This window comes from Zootermopsis nevadensis, unplaced genomic scaffold (genome assembly GCF_977971745.1).
Source record: "Zootermopsis nevadensis isolate Lab colony 2312 unplaced genomic scaffold, Znev_1.0 Znev_ptg000013l, whole genome shotgun sequence".
Classification (NCBI taxonomy): Eukaryota; Metazoa; Arthropoda; class Insecta; order Blattodea; family Termopsidae; genus Zootermopsis; species Zootermopsis nevadensis.
This window is the reverse complement of record NW_028259145.1, coordinates 15,988,452-16,008,127: the sequence shown is the minus strand read 5'-3', so window position 1 is coordinate 16,008,127 and position 19,676 is coordinate 15,988,452. Positions and strand designations below refer to the sequence as shown.

Here is a 19,676-nt window from a genome sequence, read left to right as displayed (position 1 = left end):
AATAAACCATGTAAGATAAAATATTTAAACTTTCTTAGTTACTTTTAGGTTCTCACTGCTTGTTGTGCTTCAAGAAGTTGTTTAATTAGTTTACAGTGTAATAACTATTTCAGAATGAATATGAATATTTGTTTCCTTTGATATATGTATCTAAATCGATTTATCCAGCTTAATAAATATAAAACAGACACATTTTAATGTCACTCAATAACAGATAACTGTTTCTGTTGGCAAAGCTTTATTCAATCATGGGCAGTTAATTACTTACTTTTTACATGCAGTATATAATGCCGCAGTTGATCCTATCTTGAGCTCACTGTTCATTCAAAACCTTCTGCTGTTCTGAACAAGCGACTTCAATTTACGTTTATCTTCTGCATTATTCACATCCCTTCTCAAACTTCCTAATCACCGATGTCTCAACTATAAAGCATGAGTTATTAGACGGAGCTTGACCATCAAGCTTTATACATCAGCGCTCAGGAAGATTGCATAGTGAAAATGGTCATTTGAACTTCTGAAACTTGTATCAAATATCCTTTGTTAGCTCAATGGCGCATAGATTCTGGTTCTGTCGTAGCTATCTACATTCCAGTGTGACGTATTGCACTTTCCTTAGTCAACGTTTAGTGATGTGCGTGAAACGTTTGCACTAAGATAAGCGCAAGTTAAGTTAGTATAAATTTTTCTAAGAGAGTTCTTGTTACTGAACTAGTATCTGAATTTAATAAGGACTGCGCAGAATACGTGATTGGTAAACTGATTGATGTATTCAAGTCAGCAGTGCAGTTGAAAAAGACTGTCATAAAATAGCTTATATTTCTGCAATGACAGCTGGCTAAAAGAACACAGAGAACTTAGAAAACCGACATCAACAGGTTTTGTTGATTGGACGAATATCTTTGATGGGATTTATCGAAATTAAATGTGGAAGATCTGGAAAGAAAGGCTTCTTAAAGTTTAAATATGGATATATAAATACAAATAGAAAGAACAGAAATGCGAAATAAAATCGAACAAAGAATCAACCAAGGGTAGGACACTCAAACTCTAATTTTATCGATAGCTAAGGGCTCTGCCCCTTCTCACTTCGCTGATCAACCCACTGGACGCCTTCCAGTCTTCCCTCCTTTCCCGTTCCAAACTTTGCTTTCCTTTAGTTAATTATTTTTTCTTTCTTTCTTTCCTTTTTGTTAGATATTCAGAGAAAAACAAATAAAATTATATAAACAGTGAGCAGTTAATCCTCTGTAGCTTTATATAGTATGGCAGCACAGTGTTCACACGTTGTAAAAATGTCTCAGTTTTATCTGACATTTTATTTTGTGGAATTAATTGTTTACGTGTGTTCCAGTTCATCTTATTTATTTCATTGTCAGGGACTGTAACATTACTGTTGCTTAGAGTTCTAGTTCATAGAAAGAATACATAATTCTAAAATAGATACGCATAAAATGTAAAGTGATCCTAACTGTCGGCATAAAACATAAGATGCAATGGACATAATGTCTGGCTTTAAAGTAAAGAATGAATCTTCTATTCTTATGTCAAAAGTGTGTGAAGGCGTGCTTAGGTGTTGTCTAACTGCAAAAGCTTGTGTTCTTATTGTTAAGAAGACCTATTTGTTAAACGAATATATAATTACTTAGTTTAACGATGAGTAGCTTGCATTTCGTGACAAAATCCGCTGCTCATTGCATTACTCGTGGTCAGCGACTGTGTTATTGGGTTAAAATCCGAGGTTGACGAAACAGGAGAATTTACGTTCTCTCCGCTGGATCAATGTTGGCAGCACTGGACGAGAGGATGGGCGTCCCACGGACCACCAAACCCATCTAGACACATGATTCTGCTACATGAGAACGTCAAGACAAAATTATATTTGTTTCCAGCCAGACTGCTTCATGCAACTACCGTTGTTAGAGTCGTAATGTTTTGTAACTCCCAAAACCCAGTTTGCACAGATGGATAGGGTAGATTGGGGATGTAGAAACTTCTCCATTAACCAATTTGCATAGCATTTTTAGTAATTCCAATCGAGGAAATTATTTCTTGAGAAGCTCATAGTCACCAAACTGGTTAAGAAAGTCCACATGCTTTTTTGGAAACCAATAGTCCATTTTATAATTAGGAAAGCCAGCCTTTGGACTTATACTGAATCAGACGAATCCATTCCATTTTTCCATACTCGAATGTCATTAATACTCGTTTCAATAGCCTCTGACAAAGTTTTCCATCTGTTTTTTTCCTTTCAGATATTCCAATCAAAATTTGTTACTCATTTCTCTTCTTTACTCAAAATAAATGTAGCGTTATAAAATGTAATAAAACAGGGGCCCATAAATATTAATGTCGAAAGAACAACGTATCTTTTTGTACCATACTTCTGTCATGGAATAAGTCTAGAAAGCTGAAGGAAAAAGACGGAAAGCTAAAATGATAACTGTAACCCGGGCAAAAACACGAGGCCTGCCCAAAACAAGGTAGGAGAATCCAAACGAACACAACAAATTGTTGACTTCTTTTGTCGTTTTCACTAAATTATACAATTAATATTTCATTTATGAAAAAGAAAGCTAAGTCGTAAAATTTTCACCTCTGTCAGGTTCGTAGGAATATGAATTCGAGGAATAGATTTTCTATTGTAACCAATTTTTCTAAAATTAGCGACTAGTTCCCCGCTCTCTTTGTGGTTTGACACAGATATAGCTTCCATAAATCCTTTCCCCAGGAAAGAAAACTAATTTGATGTTGGTATTTCTAGCTGCTTTAAGAGTACACAACAACGTAATATAAATCCAAGATTCATATTTAAAATTTCTACTGTGAAGGAAGCTTTTGTCTCAATTCTGTGCGGCTAAATTCTGGTTAATTAAAATGTATCATCAGTTTAATACTTTGTCGTGAAAGGAACGCAGTAAGCCAGAACCATTCTCGTACACTACCAATTAGTTTTTAAAACAACCACCGTATACCGGACAAAAGAGTCGTGGGTTTGATTTCATCAAAAGGAACTCTCTTGCGGCCTGTAAGTTTGTCCTTTTTCCCCATTCACTTCTATTGTATCATCATTCAAAGCCTTCATTAAAATTTACGAAACATGAGAAACCCGATAAAAGCGAGGAAATACACGTTCCTTCCAATGTGTAATTTGGTTCTAGGTCATGGAAAACAATTCAAAACTTTGCATATAAACAATAATGCACTTGCGAATATTAAGTCTAATAAACTAAAACACATTCATCGCCCTGATGACGGAGGCAGTATGACCTCTGAAACGTTGGTAAACATCGACCAGACTACACAGCGCAACAACCCAGAAGACAGAAACCTTCATACTCATCGCCCTGATGACGGAGGCAGTATGACCTCTGAAACGTTGGTTAACGTCGACCAGACTACACAGCGCAATAACCCAGAAGACGGAAATCTTCATACTCACCGCTGTGAGAACCTCAAGTCTTACAAAACACTGTATTTATCTTCTACAAGAATCAGTTAATAATTTGATTAAATTTTTATGCATTTGCTTTTAAAAATCAAAATTAACTCTGTGTCGTAGAGTGTTTCTTTACGAGCTCAAAACTGCATAGCTGGTCAAAACATTCTCCACATTTTTACAATGACTTATGTAAAAGTGTCTTGTGCTCGCATTTCTTCTGAAGCAGCTGAATCTACGTCCTCATATCCTACTTCGGTATTATCGTATAAAATGCTACTGTTTTCAAAGTTATGTCATCTTCACGCCTTGATTTAATACCAAGTTACACCAACTTTCCCAATCTGAATCGAATTACTAGACGTGGCAGGATCAAATTAAGTAGCGTAAATCGAATTAGCAGAGCACTACGTACATAGTAGACTACCCCTAAACATACTGCAACATGTAAAGTAAACATATACTAAATTAACGCCATCAATGACAGAACAGATGAAAACATTTTTTTCGAAATTCATGTATTTGTTTGAAGAATGATTTATCCAAGTTTCATAAGTTCTCGCAGAAACTTCATTAAAAGTTACGAACTTAGTGGGCCTCTTTCACTCGATAAAAGAAGCTTACATTCGTCTTTTTACACTCATATATAGTTACAGTGTATTAAAACTCTGCACGTCTTCGAAAATCTGGAATTGTTATGTATTTTGTGTATTTATTTAGTTTGCATTTGTTGCCATATTACACATCATAAATTAAAGATTAATAAAGTACGTTTTATCTATCTACCATTAATATAATAGCTAGTGTTCGTTACGCTTTACTGTAAAAGTTTCTGGTCGTAGCAACTTGGGAAGGCACAAGTGCAAACGACGTTCTAATGATGCCTATGGTGGTGTCTGGCCGAGTTTGCATTTGGCGAAGTCTAGAGTCAGGCGGCCGGTTTTATGATAGTGCATTTGGCAGGAATGCATGTTTTCAAACATATGCCAAAAATCAGAATACCGCTGAGAAGAGAACCCTGCTTTATGAACTCACGGTGATTCAGCTGATAAAGAAATACGCCGAATTTGAGGCAAGCATGGATTAATTACTGTGTTCACGATCCAGCCACTGGAGCCCTACTCTGAGCCAATCGAATTACCACTACACCATGAATGTCAGGCTCGCGGCTCGACTTAGTTGTTCTATTATACACGATGTGCGACCTCAGCTATCCCATTTTAATGAATACTAAGTTTGAAATATGAAATTGCTATTTGCGTTCCATTGTTTTATGTCTAAATGAAATGAAGTGAAATTGAGTTTCAGTGAAGCGTGTAATATTTTTTTCGGTTACATAGGACTATTTTTTTTTTGAGTTAATTTTAAATACACGATTGCGTTTTCATTTACACGAAACATTTCATCAAAATATTAAAAGCCAACTTCACATAACAGTAAAGTACTTTAATGCAGACGACTTCTGTCCGTCTCTTTGCCGAGATACACGCGTTATATCCTCGACGTTTTATTCAGTTACGTTCGTAAGGCAACTTGATCTACATAGCCTCCCTTTCATCTGTATTTCAATATCTGAAACCAGCCGTGAATGCGGTGCGTGTCCATGTTATAATACCTTGGTTGGGGCTTTTCTCTTTGTAAGTTTTCCTACATTCACACTTGTCTATCTGCTTATCTCTGTATTTATCTTATGACGTCGCAGGTTTATTTTTTCACTTTTATCAGTACTCGCTTTAATTACTTGTAGTTTACCAGATTTTTTCCAGCTCTCTCTTTACGTACTCTTGCATTTATGTTTCCCTTTTACTGGTGGTCATATTGTCCCTCACACCTGGAATTGTTTTACACAGACCGTTAATGCTGACTCAACGTAGTATTATTTGCCTTTAACTCACTTTACATGTTAGCAGTTTTAGCTCGAGAAAGGAAACTGCAAATTGCTGTCATTTAAAGGATGGAAGTGAAAGTTCTGCTAGAAGCGTCTCTCACTGCACAAAACTACCGAACTCTAAAGTTTCGTGCCTAAAATGTTTACTGAAATAGAAACTTGAATCGGGGTCCGCAGTGGCCGCGCGGTCTGAGGCGTGGGCCTTGTGAATCGCCCTGATGACGGAGGCAGTATGACCTCTGAAACGTTGGTTAACATCGACCAGAGTACACAGCGCAACAACCCAGAAGACAGAAATCTTCATACTCATCGCCCTGATGATGGAGGCAGTATGACCTCTGAAACGTTGGTTAACATCGACCAGACTACAGAGCGCAACAACCCAGAAGACAGAAATCTTCATACTAAGAATCGCCCTGATGACGGAGGCGGTATGACCTCTGAAACGTTGGTAAACATCGACCAGACTACACCGCGCAACAACCCAGAAGATAGAAATCTTCAGACGTAATATTGCTGTACACTTAAAACATAATCAAATTAATACCAGACATAGAAAATCTCTGCCGTTTTGGGGCGAATTTTCGGCGTCAGTGTAACTGAATATATCGACATTTATTGTGACCAGCATCTGTAAACTAAGCACACCCAACCGCCCTTCGTGCAATGTAACCATTTAATTCCTCCCTTTACACTCTCATCATGTTTACATTCATGTATATTAAAAAGCTGTTAGCATGTTTATGTATTTTTGACGGTTATAGGTCCTGACATTTGCATAGATGTCAAAATTTGCATCAGAAACGCAGAGTGTACGACATGAAACGAGCCTGTATAATGATATATATTTTTATTTCCTGTGTGAAACAATGCCACAGCCAACACTGCGGTTACCTTCCAGATCAAAATAATTTATGTTGCCCTCCCCCACATTTGTCACTCACTTCATAATAGACATGAATGTCAACGCTCAGTACCGTACGTATATTTTACCTTTTGTTTGCAAGCAATTATTTCCTCTTCCTCGAAATATACTTAGTTTTATCAGCTTTAATATCGACTTTCATTAGTTATATTTAACGTCACTGAATAATTATTTAATGTTTCATTTTATGATATATCTGAAATTTCTTTAAATCTCTCAATAAATATATATTTTATAAAGTATAATTTATTATTTATTAATAAATAATGAACGAATATAAAATGTGATTTTAAAGTTTTCGCATAGCTCAAGACGTCTGATGGATGAAATGCTTTCATTGCCGGATCCAGCAGAATTGTCCGCAGAGATATAACTTAGGAGTAATTCATGGAGATGTTCAGAGAAGTCGTGTAATTGTTTAATAACGCCTCGTAAAGTAGAGTTTTCTAAAAAAATATGCTGCAGCTACTTTCTTAAGAAACTGGTTTCAGAAAAGGAGATTCTGGAATATTATTTTTTCTCTACAGGAGTCGTAGTGAAGCTGTGCCACCTGGAGAGTTTGTCTAGAGATTAAGGAACACTTGGGACGAAGGAATGAATAATTCATATAGTCAGACACTTACCGGATAAAATGGAACAACGACCGAAATACAGAATGTTCTGACAATCGTGAAAATGTTTTAGTTTGAGCAAGCAATAAACTGAGGTTCACTGTGTACTCTTGAGTAGCCAATAATTAATGAAAGTTAAAATGAGGGACGAAATAATAATTACGTGAAGTTACAGCCATAAATTAAATAAATAAATAAATAAAAATATTTGATTGAACCTCAAGGCACGAATAGAGTTAGTATAGATAATCAGAATATGTGAATTTATATTTTTGTTATTTGAGGTTTATTTATTACGTTGCCAGTACCTCAGACTATGCAGTTTTGAATTCTTAATTACCTGAGGAGGATGTTAAAGAAAGCGGCTGTAGCCCGATCTGATGTACGATCCCAGAACTAGACTGGAGGGATTGAGGAAATCCACTAAAACCTGTCTGCCTGAGATTTGAACCTCAGAGCTTCTGACACGAAGTGCCAAATACTCGTTAGTGACGTTTGATATAAATGAGTGAACACATTTTGATTGCAGTAACTTCTCTCTTTGTCCAGGCAACAAACACTCTCAATAAGCAAGATTTGAGGTTCCTTCGGCGGTGAGTACGAAGATGGCTGTCTCATGGATTGTAGCACCGCGTAGTCTGGTAGAAGTTTACCAATTTTTCAGAGGTCTTTGCTGCCTCCATCATCAGGGAGATCTAAAGTTCGGTATACTTTCAGTTTGCACAAAGTTCTTAGATTTATTTTAATTTTATAAGTTAATATAAATATATTTTTCACTCAAAATATTATATAGGAAGTGCATGTATTTTACAGAATGGACATTACAATATTAGACGGAATTAACCATAGAATTTTTAAACTCGCTCGATATAGTTACGGATAATTGGGTTACTTATCTTTCACTCACGAATTGAAAAATGTGGTAGACTGAACCGGTTCTATTTATAAAAAGAAATTTTAGAGCATAATTCTGCACTTCAGAAACAAGAAAAGGGGTCATAAATATGATTACAGAATCAGTCAATATGGAAGATGTAGGCCAATACAATTTTTGTATACCGGTTGTACTGGCTGGTATAATCTGTACCTTGCGAGCAAATTCATGCATATCATCTGTCACGCGTTGTATCCATCACAGGAAATGATCAAGTCTCGCGGCATCATCGTTCGGAGATACGTGTGACATGTGTGAAGCTGTCAGTGGCGGATCAATAATGCACTTTATCTTCCTCACATTTATTTTATATTCAGAAAACGAAAAATGGCCAGATTTGTCTGGGTTGCATTGACATTTATGTAAACCCATATTTTTGTAAATTTCGAAACTGAATATAAATTGATGTACTAAATTTGAGAGAATAAAGTCAATTATAATCATAATTTCTATGTTATTATTTTAGTGGGCGACTGTTGCTACAAATCAGGGTATTTATGTAATTTTCCCCTGGTTTCTTCTGATTATTCAAACCGAACATCGAATTAAGACAGAATATTAAATTCTTATTAATCCATAACTATTTAAGTAAAACCTCTTATAGAGCAGTGAAATAGGGCAAATCTTCCAGCCATCTTCGCATTTTTAGAATAAGTACTGCCTTTCCAGCTGTGAAGGAAAGGAAACTTCGTTCTAAGGTAATTAATCTTAGCCGATATTTTATCATGGCCAGGATTGCGGTCCGAAAAGTAATGAAACAAAATAAAATGCTAAATATGTAAATGCAGACCGGAAATATTCTGATAGCTACACTTAAAATTATGTGGTGACCGCATTTGTGATCCATTGCTCCAGAGCTATTTGTAGTTGTAATTTAAGATGGATGGAGTGACTGATGTAGTCTACGGATGTACGGAAGAATATAAATATAAAGAGACATTTGCACAAATAATTATATGGATATAAACAAGGTATACAAATAGAAAAACGCGTAGGCCTCAGTAGTGGTATAGAAAGAGAGGTGTTAATTAAAGGAGCTGGTTCAACTGTAGGGATCATTTAGCATAGTAATACGAGACGACGACCACGTTCGCCGAACTTCAAAGGATCGTGAAGGCTAAGTCGTGACCTGTTTCCAGATATTATCTCGGCATTTGCATCCGGAAACTGAGAGAAGCCATGAAGAGGACTCTAGTATTCGAACAGGAGATCTCTCGAAAGGTTTGCGGTTTAAGGGTGGATATTTTGAAGTTACCGATAAAGTAAACGTAACTTCAGGCAAGGACACATAGAAAAATTAAAGATAATAGTGATTTCCGTTTTCGGTATGTTAAAGTGTCTATTAAATGATTGTAAATGTAATACAATGCTTTGAAGTGCATGTGTTTTATTGTTTTCATTTCGTTGCTCTATTTTCAAACATGATCAATGGTTGACCATGTATAAAACGTCAGTAAACTGGTAATCGGGGTCAAAGATAGAAAAGCATCTGTATAAACCATTTCATAAATTTTAAGTTATTCTCATTTTTAGACTTGTAATTGTTTTCAAGGAATTCCGCGTGATGGACAAATACAGCAATATATAGTCAGGCTATAGTGTACGTTATATCTCATTAAATCTCACTGGCGACGTTTCGCTGCGATAATGACGACACTCCGAAACGTATTCGCACACATCGTACGAATTGGGCTTACCGGGAGAAATGCTGCTGTTTCATGATTTCTGTGAGACGTCATAGCCCCTGTAACCTCTAATATGAAAGCGGCCACTTTGTGAATTCAGCATCAATGCATCCTTCGAAATATATTAAATCCACTTTTCGTATTGCAAGGGATAAAGGGAATTGACACTCTCATAACACTCTCATACATTCCACTGCCTAAATGTAATGAATATTCTATGAAGGACCATCAAATATTTTTCATAACTCTGTACCCTACATTTGAAATTAATTCATGTCGGAGGTTAAAAACAGGTGGTATGAGTGACTCTTCAACAATTTGTGGATGATTAGCATTAAATTTTGTATGACTGATTATTAAAACATTTATATACCTCTGTATTCATAAAGCTTACCATGTAAGCTGCTGTTAGAGTACGTAAATTATACGCCTGTGAAATAGGAACAAGATATATGTACATACATTTGGGAAGGAAATCACTTCGAGAGCGGTCATTTGACACATTGAAGAGACGTTCATTTTAAAAGTATATTATCTGAATTTATATAATAATGAACTTGTTGATTCAACAAAAACAATAACAACAACAATGCCACTCGCCGACCAACACTGTGTGAATAATGGCGCTGAATTATCGTTCGTTTTAATATAATCTTTCACTTTATTTTTACAGGTTTCCGATTGGATTCTATAAACGCACGACATTTCATATAATTCAACTTATTACGCCAAGATCCATCTTATACCTGATTTTTATCTTTAACTGTTAATGTACGAATTACAGCTCATTCACATGAAACGATTTACGATTCAGTCAATTGTTTGCAGAGAATGATCAACTTCGTATATTTAACAAATTCTACGTATTAATTTATTATTTTAGGCGCTGATAAATGCTTAGCTGCTCAAGTAACTCGCGTATTTTAAGTAACCCAACGTTAATAACCTTGTTCTACACGTGCTCACCAGAACATATCCTCGTCGAGTTGGACCCATTTTACATATATACACCTAATTTGACATGCACTTCAATAAATATGCTACTTAAACTTTACAAAAAGCTTTCTTACGGACTTATCTTATCCCTGTGCGTGCTACATGGATGCATGACACTTAGGCGAACTTGGTTATGTAGATAAAAAATAACAGCACGTTAAAGCCGAAAGGAGCAAAATACATCACTGCGAGTTCAGTTCACGTCTTAACATATCGCTGGGAAGTCGACACACGAATCCCAATTAAGCGAAACAAGCCTCGAGATGACATACGACACAAGATAGACAAACCGACGCCAAGCGTCGTAACGCTTATGTGAATAAAGCGAAGACGAATTTCTGGAAGCCTCACGACACGATGCTGGCAAACCGTAAGCGAGTGTAGCGGTTCAAAAACTAAAAGACTTTAAGGAAACGTAAATTAAACAAACGTCTACATTAAGTTGCGTTACTACGACAAAGGCCGCCCAAACGTCCTTTATAAAGCGTCAATCTTATTATTACTTCCGCCCGAATGGTTGCCTGTGCCTACCTGCAACGCTCTTTTCGTTTCTTGATATGGTCACTTCAGTAAAACTTAACGAAAAGTACAAATTATGAATCTCATTACTGTGTAATTAACCTTAGTCTCCTCTTACTGTCTGTGTTATACATTCGCTTATTTTCTTCAGCACTTACTTCTCATCGAAAGTCGTATTTGACTGGTTAGCTTTTCTATTCAGGGGGTCCCGGTTCAAATATCGGCTCGGAAAATAACTACGTTGAGAGAGGTTTCCGCGTTTCTTCCTTCAGTCTCTCCAGGCAAATGACGGAATAATACATTAAATTAGGCCATGACCACTTCCTTCCAACTAATTTCTAATTCATTACACACTTTCATCCTCTTATACGACTCTTATGTGATCTAAGTACTGAAACCGTAGTTACATAAAGTCTTAATATAATAATGTATTCATCTGAAACATCCTCAGTTTGTGTTCTTACCGTAAGATTTTTGTTTATTAAAAAGTAGAAAAATAGTGTAAGATAAAACTTCAGATTTCCTTTCGAAAATATCGCTTCCTGAGAAGCAATCAGCTTCTGTTGTCTTCACTTTTGTTTTAACTTCGCAAAGAAAATTTCAATCTAATCAGTGAAGGCAACAGCTCCTTTCTTGCAAGATTTATTATTAATATTGGATATCAAGAGTCTTAACAGAACGACCTCCCGCCAGTGTAAAACTTGTAATTGTAAATGGCGAATTTAATATGGAAATAAGACACGGTGATTCGCTTTTGTTACTGACAACTCAATCAACATTTGTAGAAAAGACAGCTTTAATAGGCCAGCTTTAAGTTGTTCCTCAATTTATGTCAGTAATAACAAAGTTTTACAGATTTCCGTAAGAAACTACACATTTTGTTCTTGTGAACTGCACACAACAACGCGGCCTGCATAAGTCATCATTAGAGTCTCAGTTGGTGTTCGTCTCGCTAACACATGAACCGTCCATCGGGTTTACAGGACACCTGACGCTCTCTAGGATAATGTCTTAACTTAGAAACTGGGGTCCATCAATCTACAACAAATTTAAATCTCCGACTAACTTAAAAACATTGTAATAAAAATAAAATTGTAACATTAAAAATAAAAGCAAAAGGTAAAAAGTAAGATATATAAAATTCTGGGAGTATCAAGAGTGTCTCAAGAAAATATTTCTCCTAGTTTTATGGAAACTGAACTTCTGTTGTTTATCGTCGAGTACTCGTGTTTTATTATGAATCTGTAGGTAAACGTTTACGTAATTATTTGAACACGAAGTATAGACATACGTCAAAACTTTCAGCTCTGTTTAAAATCGTGTCCGCTAAAGATCTTAAGACTATATTCTACTTATGTACAGCCATAGAGTAGCCTACATAATTATACATACATATATTCGTGCATATATATATATGCATTCATATATGTATGTAGGATGTAAGAACACAATGCAAAATCAGAGTCTCAAATAATTATAATACAATAGTATAAGAAATAACTTAGAACATTTCAGGTTTAATAACTATAAATATAAACAAATACAGATTAGGTTCGTGATATCTTCTATGGGTGCTTTTAATGTTTTTTGTGAAAAAAATATTTGTTTTCGTTTGAATAAAACCGTATTAATTTCTTAATGAAACTCGTGGACATGAAACGTTGTTACATCGGCCATACAGCGAATTGCTTGTTGATTGATTGACAGACGAGCAGGTCGATGATATTTGACATCAAAAAATTATTTGTTCCCATGTGAAACTTCCAGATATTTCAAGACACATTTCTACAAACAAATATTCTGCTCATAGTCAGTAGTGTTTTTTTTGGGGGGGGGGGACTAAAAGTTTTTATGATATTTTTTTGAACCCACATTTCTCCCACTACCGCTCTTGAGTTTCATTACCTGTATCACTTCCCTGTCTTTATTTTAGTAATTTTACTGTCAAAAACATTTGAAGCCATTGAATTTCTGTAATTGAAATATTATGTGATTAAATTTCAATTCAATCACATAATCTTTCACGTTCACATACAGTGTACCCATACAATGCGTGTCATTGAACTGTAACAGTATTTGTGCACCGAAAAGCGGAGAAATGAAAACTAAATCAATTTTATGTTATTTGATTAAGTTTGTGATTCGTGCCATTTGAGTTTACAAATCTCTTCACCTGAAGCGCTACAGTCACAGTTGTTAAAATGGTGTCTTCAGTACGAAATGCTTGATGCATGCAGTGGGTTTTTGATTCTGTGCTATAGTGTCGGTTTGCAAATGGTCTATATTGCCCGATCAGATTGGCTGTATTTGTAAAGGAGAAAACCTGGAAGGAGATGGCCAATTACTAAAGCTAAGGTGGGTACAGTTTATTTACAGTCCAAGAAACACAACCAGATGTGCTGCCCCACAGTTAAACACGCCACACACAAAAGTAGACACATTTCATATATCGGGAAATGTTGATCGACGTAAACTGAGAACGTAGGGGAGCAACAATCCTGATGGAGCTACTGAACAAGGAAGAAAGAGTCTAAACATTCCAAGTGGTTTGTGCTTATTAAAAAAATATATGTCCGGTCTCTATAATTGCCATAGGCAAATGTGATTGGCATAGTGGGCCAATTATAAAACCAATTTCGTCAACATATTTAACATTTTGTTTTTACTTTTATTTTACGCCTTACGTCACATATTTCGTAGTTCTTTCACATATGAAACTTTACGACGTTAGTAAATGACAGATAATGTAGTCCTTATACGTAATGAATTTCTACAAAAAAGCGTAATTTCAGAATAATTCAACCAATGTACCTTAAATTGATCTTTATATTCCACACCAGAGCCTGTGTTTATTGTGCTTGCTACGGTTAAAGAACGGATTGATCGTTTAAGTGGCACATAAATCATAAGCTCATTCGAAAGCTGACTGAACCCTAGGATCACATATTGTGAGCAAACGTAGTTTACGTGTGTAGGAAAAGTTGCCGCTTGGTCACGGTTGCAACAAACTGCCTGTTTGAAAAGTAAAGTCGATTTAATACAATTAGACCTATGCCAAGAAAGTAAAATATATACAGATATATTTCGTCAGGAATTCATTCCTCTTGACATAGATGTGTTTGGAAATATTTGTCATTTTGAAGATTTCTGTATTCTGGATTGTTGCTCTGTCTAGTCTGCCTACGTCATCAGGGAGATTCATCGCCCTGATGACGGAGGCAGTTTGATCTCTGAAACGTTGGTAAACATCGACCAGACTACACAGCGCAACAACCCAGAAGACAGAAATCTTCATTCTCATCGCCCTGATGATGGAGGCAGTATGACCTCTGAAACGTTGGTAAACATCGACCAGACTACACAGCGCAACAACCCAGAAGACAGAAATCTTCATACTCATCGCCCTGATGATGGAGGCAGTATGACCTCTGAAACGTTGGTAAACATTGACCAGACTACACAGCGCAACAACCCAGAAGACAGAAATCTTCATACTCATCGCCCTGATGATTGAGGCAGTATGACCTCTGAAACGTTGGTAAACATCGACCAGACTACACAGCGCAACAACCCAGAAGACAGAAATCTTTATACTCATCGCCCTGATGATGGAGTCAGTATGAACTCAGAAACGTTGGTAAACATCGACCATACTACACAGCGCAACAACCCAGAAGACAGAAAACTTCATACTCATCGCCCTGATGATCGAGGCAGTATGACCTCTGAAACGTTGGTAAACATCGACCAGACTACACAGCGCAACAACCCAGAAGACAGAAATTTTCATACTCATCGCCCTGATGATGGAGGCAGTATGACCTCTGAAACGTTGATAAACATCGACCAGACTACACAGCGCAACAACCCAGAAGACAGAAAACTTCATACTCATCGCCCTGATGATGGAGGCAGTATGACCTCTGAAACGTTGATAAACATCGACCATACTACACAGCGCAACAACCCAGAAGACAGAAATCTTCATACTCATCGCCCTGATGATGGAGGCAGTATGACCTCAGAAACGTTGGTAAACATCGACCATACTACACAGCGCAACAACCCAGAAGACAGAAATCTTCATGCTCACCGCCCTGATGACGGAGGCAGTATGACCCGTGAAACGTTAGCAAACATCTACCAGACTACACAGCGCAACAACGCAGAAGACAGAAATCTTCATACTCACCGCCCTGATGATGGAGGCAGTATGACCTCTGAAACGTTGGTAAACATCGACCATACTACACAGCGCAACAACCCAGAAAACAGAAATCTTCATACTCACCGCCCTGATGATGGAGGCAGTATGACCTCAGAAACGTTGGTAAACATCGACCATACTACACAGCGCAACAACCCAGAAAACAGAAATCTTCATACTCATCGCCCTGATGATGGAGGCAGTATGACCTCTGAAACGTTGGTAAACATCAACCATACTACACAGCGCAACAACCCAGAAGACAGAAATCTTCATACTCATCGCCCTGATGATGGAGGCAGTATGACCTCAGAAACGTTGGTAAACATCGACCATACTACACAGCGCAACAACCCAGAAGACAGAAATCTTCATACTCACCGCCCTGATGACGGAGGCAGTATGACCCGTGAAACGTTAGCAAACATCTACCAGACTACACAGCGCAACAACGCAGAAGACAGAAATCTTCATACTCACCGCCCTGATGATGGAGGCAGTATGACCTCTGAAACGTTGGTAAACATCGACCATACTACACAGCGCAACAACCCAGAAGACAGAAATCTTCATACTCACCGCCCTGATGACGGAGGCAGTATGACCCGTGAAACGTTAGCAAACATCTACCAGACTACACAGCGCAACAACCCAGAAGACAGAAATCTTCATACTCATCGCCCTGATGATGGAGGCAGTATGACCTCCGAAACGTTGGTAAACATCGACCAGACTACACAGCGCAACAACCCAGAAGACGGAAATCTTCATACTCATCGCTGTCAAAACCTCAAACCTTACATTGGTCAATTTATCTTCCTCAGAAGGAGAGATCAAATTCGTAATGAACCTCAGGGATAGAGTAATAATAGAAACAGTGACAATACCAGCAATATGGTTAGGATTCTAACCGAAATCCATCAACTGTTTAGTGATTCAGCTATGCATTATTAATACAATGGTGGTTTGCGTAGAATAGGAACATACATATCGGAGTTTAATTCCGAAAATGAACGGTAAACCTGACCCATGCAATAGGTCGGAGATTCGATCCCTGTTCTACTCTCTGCACGACCACAATGCCGTAACCACTATTCTGTCCACAGGAGATCAGTGTTTGGTGGCAACTGCGAACAGTGTGTGTTATGAACCGTCACGTCCAAGGACTTATTAATCCAGAAACAACACGCAGAAAACTCGTTCGTGTCTGTTACAAAATTCTCTGCGGTGTTTTGGATACTAACTCACTGACAGTTTATACTACAGCTTCTTACTTAACCTCTTAATGGTTGTTTACTTAGTCCAGCAAATTTTTGTTCCAGCAGAACCTAAAAGTGTATTGACCTGTCCATAAAGGCACTATATTTGACGTCATAAGTCAACTGAATCCATTTTCATTATCTCAACAAGGATCAATTTTAGTATTATTTTTCTATAGACGCACAGGTCTCCAAAGTGACGTAATTCACAAAGAATTTTAACCAAAATTCCCAATGCTTTTTATTTATCTTATCATATTTTATTCCCCACCGTGAGAACCTGACATCTAACCAATTTATTTCGTTATTGTTATAACTACATGCATATAGTATGAATACACAAGTACATAATCAAACTCGCATCTTGCCAGCTTAAAAGTAAACCCTGCAGTCTTTCTAGTGTTTGTTTACATCTTTAATAAATGAAGATATTTTTTCTTACGATTATTTTTCATCTACGTAATGTTGTCTGCGAAAGTTTCTTGCTTTTGTTTATAGGAATTCGACTACTTCTGTATTTTCTACTGATTTAATTACACATGTAAGCTATCATGGATAGAGGTACTGGGGAGAGTGTCGTTGGATAAATGGTGTAGCCTCATCATCAAGAATTAACATATTCTACATTCTTCCGAAATGACCTTTTAAATCAGAGACATCTCCATTAATTCATTGCTAAATCATTGTTCTTAAAGTGATAACATCCCAGAATATCTGTAATTAACATTTTGATGTTCTGTCAGATACTTTTGGAAACGTCTTTCTGACTTTAACCTGATACTATAAATTATTTTTTTACATTACCAGTCTTGTTGAGATTAAAGCTTAGTGTATTACACTTTTGTGTAACTCGTCTATTTACTGGAAGTCTCTTTAATTAAAACATTTATGGAATTTATGTTTCAAAATGTCATTACCGTTTTCATTAAATTCTTTATACGCAAGTGCCCTATTTGACAAGAGTTATTAACTAACCCAGGACACGCATATCAATTCCTTGTTTTTTTCATCTGAATACACCGCAATATTTTCAGCCGGGCATTCATCTCCTATAAAGTTTTCGAACAATGTACCATACAGTTATGAAGCATCGCAAAGTCATTTGGTTTTGTAAGGCACTTATTAACTGAAAGAAAGTGTACGTTGGGGGAAGGAATAATTACGAGGCGTTGACAAGCCTGCAGATACAATCTGACATTCTGTAACACCGCAAGGACATGTGTAGGGGAGTGTGCCTTGGGAGCTGGCCATTGTTAGGTGCTGGTAGACGGCAGTGTTTTGTTTTCCTTGAGCACACGTCCTGCAAGAGCCTAAGATAAATGATCTCTGGTTGGAATTGTTCAATACAATAGCTGTAGCACAAGTCATTTCCGGAGAAAAAAATCCGTGTTCAGATTCAACCACGAAGTGTATAGTGGGCTGGTATAATAAATGACCTTTCATATTATTCTGAAAACGTTCTGTTTCTCAAGGTATCTGGCCACAAATGCGATGTTGACGAGTATACATGATGAAAAAACTAATTTTTCATTCATTTCATTCCTGCCTTCTGATAAGCACAGGTTGTGAAATTTTTCATATCTTGTCTGCTCTCTTTCGAAAGTTAACATTTTTTTCGTATACTTTTTTATGATCCATACTGTTGTCTCTACGCTGAAGTTCTATTCTTCCGTAACATTCACTAAGTCTCGCACCCTCTTTGGTTAAGCCTATTCAGAGAGTAGCAGTATTGAATGTTATTCGGTGCTATAACCTGGCACAATGCGATGATAACCTAATAGATAATAACTGGAGAAACTTCTAGTTTATATCTGCTATTCGTTTCAGTGCTGCTTACCTTGAATTAAGACTTTCCATCTAATTTTAGGGATGTGTCTACATATATGCAACAATGTTGAAAGGCGTTATAGCCATCTTATATTTGTAAAATTATGGGAACCTTAGTCTAGAAATTTCCGGAAACTAACGAAATGGACCCGAGAGGATGGTAGCAGGTGGTACAGGGAATTGTGTAGGCCAACACTTGGCAGTAAAGACATTAAAACACACAATTCTACCCGTTATTTATTATTCTACTTCTAAACTTTAAATTAGACTCCTTTTCTCTCAGTTGTAGAGTTCAGATATTATATGTAACATTTTCTACAGGTATCCATATTGTTTCATGGGACAAAACCACAATTATGTGTTGTTGGGGGAATTCTTTCATTGTATCTGTGAAAAGAGTAAATTGTAAGTTTACTTTGTGAAGTAGACGAGAACACGTAATAAAATTTATCTTCGTTTTATCCTTTTTTAAAGTTAAACTTTGTATTGTATATTTCTAATTTTATGAAGCGATATGATGCCACAAACACATGGGTGTTCTCAAGCCACAAAAATTATTACACTATAAATCAAGTAAAAGTTAAAACCATAAAATAATTCACATTGGAAACAAATACGTTTATTAATTCAGAATCGCTTATATGTTTTTATATTTTAAACCAAAACATAAGAATAAATTGTAAAATTTATAACTTTAACTGCTGATTTATGTGGATATGAAACTTGGTCTTTCATCTCAGAAGGGAGGTCATTTATTGAGATTATTTGATAACAGGGAGCTGACGAAAACTTTATGACGTCAGAGAGAGGTGTAAGTGGAAGATAAAGAAAAATACAGGATGAAGAGCTTCACAGTTTACCCCCTTCACGGAACAGGTGATATAAAACAGAATATTATGAGCAGGATCTATAGAACGCATCGAGAAAATGTTACATTTACAGATTATAGTTAAAGATGCTGAAGGAAGGGAACTACTTGATGAGAACTTGACACAGATGGATAGATAATATTAAATTGGACTTCAATGAAATAGCGTATGAGGTTGACGAATCTTCAGGTTCTAGAAAAGACGTAGAATATGTTGACTATCTAATCGACTATCAACTTCTGAAGACTAGAATTAGTTTATTAGCTTAGCAAGCGTGTTTCATTATCGCCAAACTCAAGATAAAATGCGCTTTTGATACTAGGTACTCATTGCTAATGAAATAACAGTATCTAAGTATTAATTTGAAGCCTTGTACGGACGTAAACACCGGAGAGAAGGAATGAATAGAATGAAATTAAGAGGTTGAGAATCCAGGTAATAAGTTTAATGCAATATTTTCACAAACCTTATGTCACTAACGTTTTATGGAGGGATTGTGTCCAACTTAATGTTACAT

The 19,676-nt window shown here is 36.7% G+C and overlaps 1 long non-coding RNA gene across 1 annotated transcript in view; it reads left to right on the top strand.

The window, feature by feature from the left end:
- The first annotated feature begins 7,418 nt into the window (after positions 1-7,418).
- The window catches only part of LOC110840353 (uncharacterized), a 38,435-nt gene continuing 26,177 nt past the window's right edge, over positions 7,419-19,676 (top strand). The window contains exon 1 of the long non-coding RNA XR_015535147.1: positions 7,419-7,456. This is a non-coding gene — a long non-coding RNA (uncharacterized LOC110840353). The remainder of the gene's footprint in view (positions 7,457-19,676) is intronic.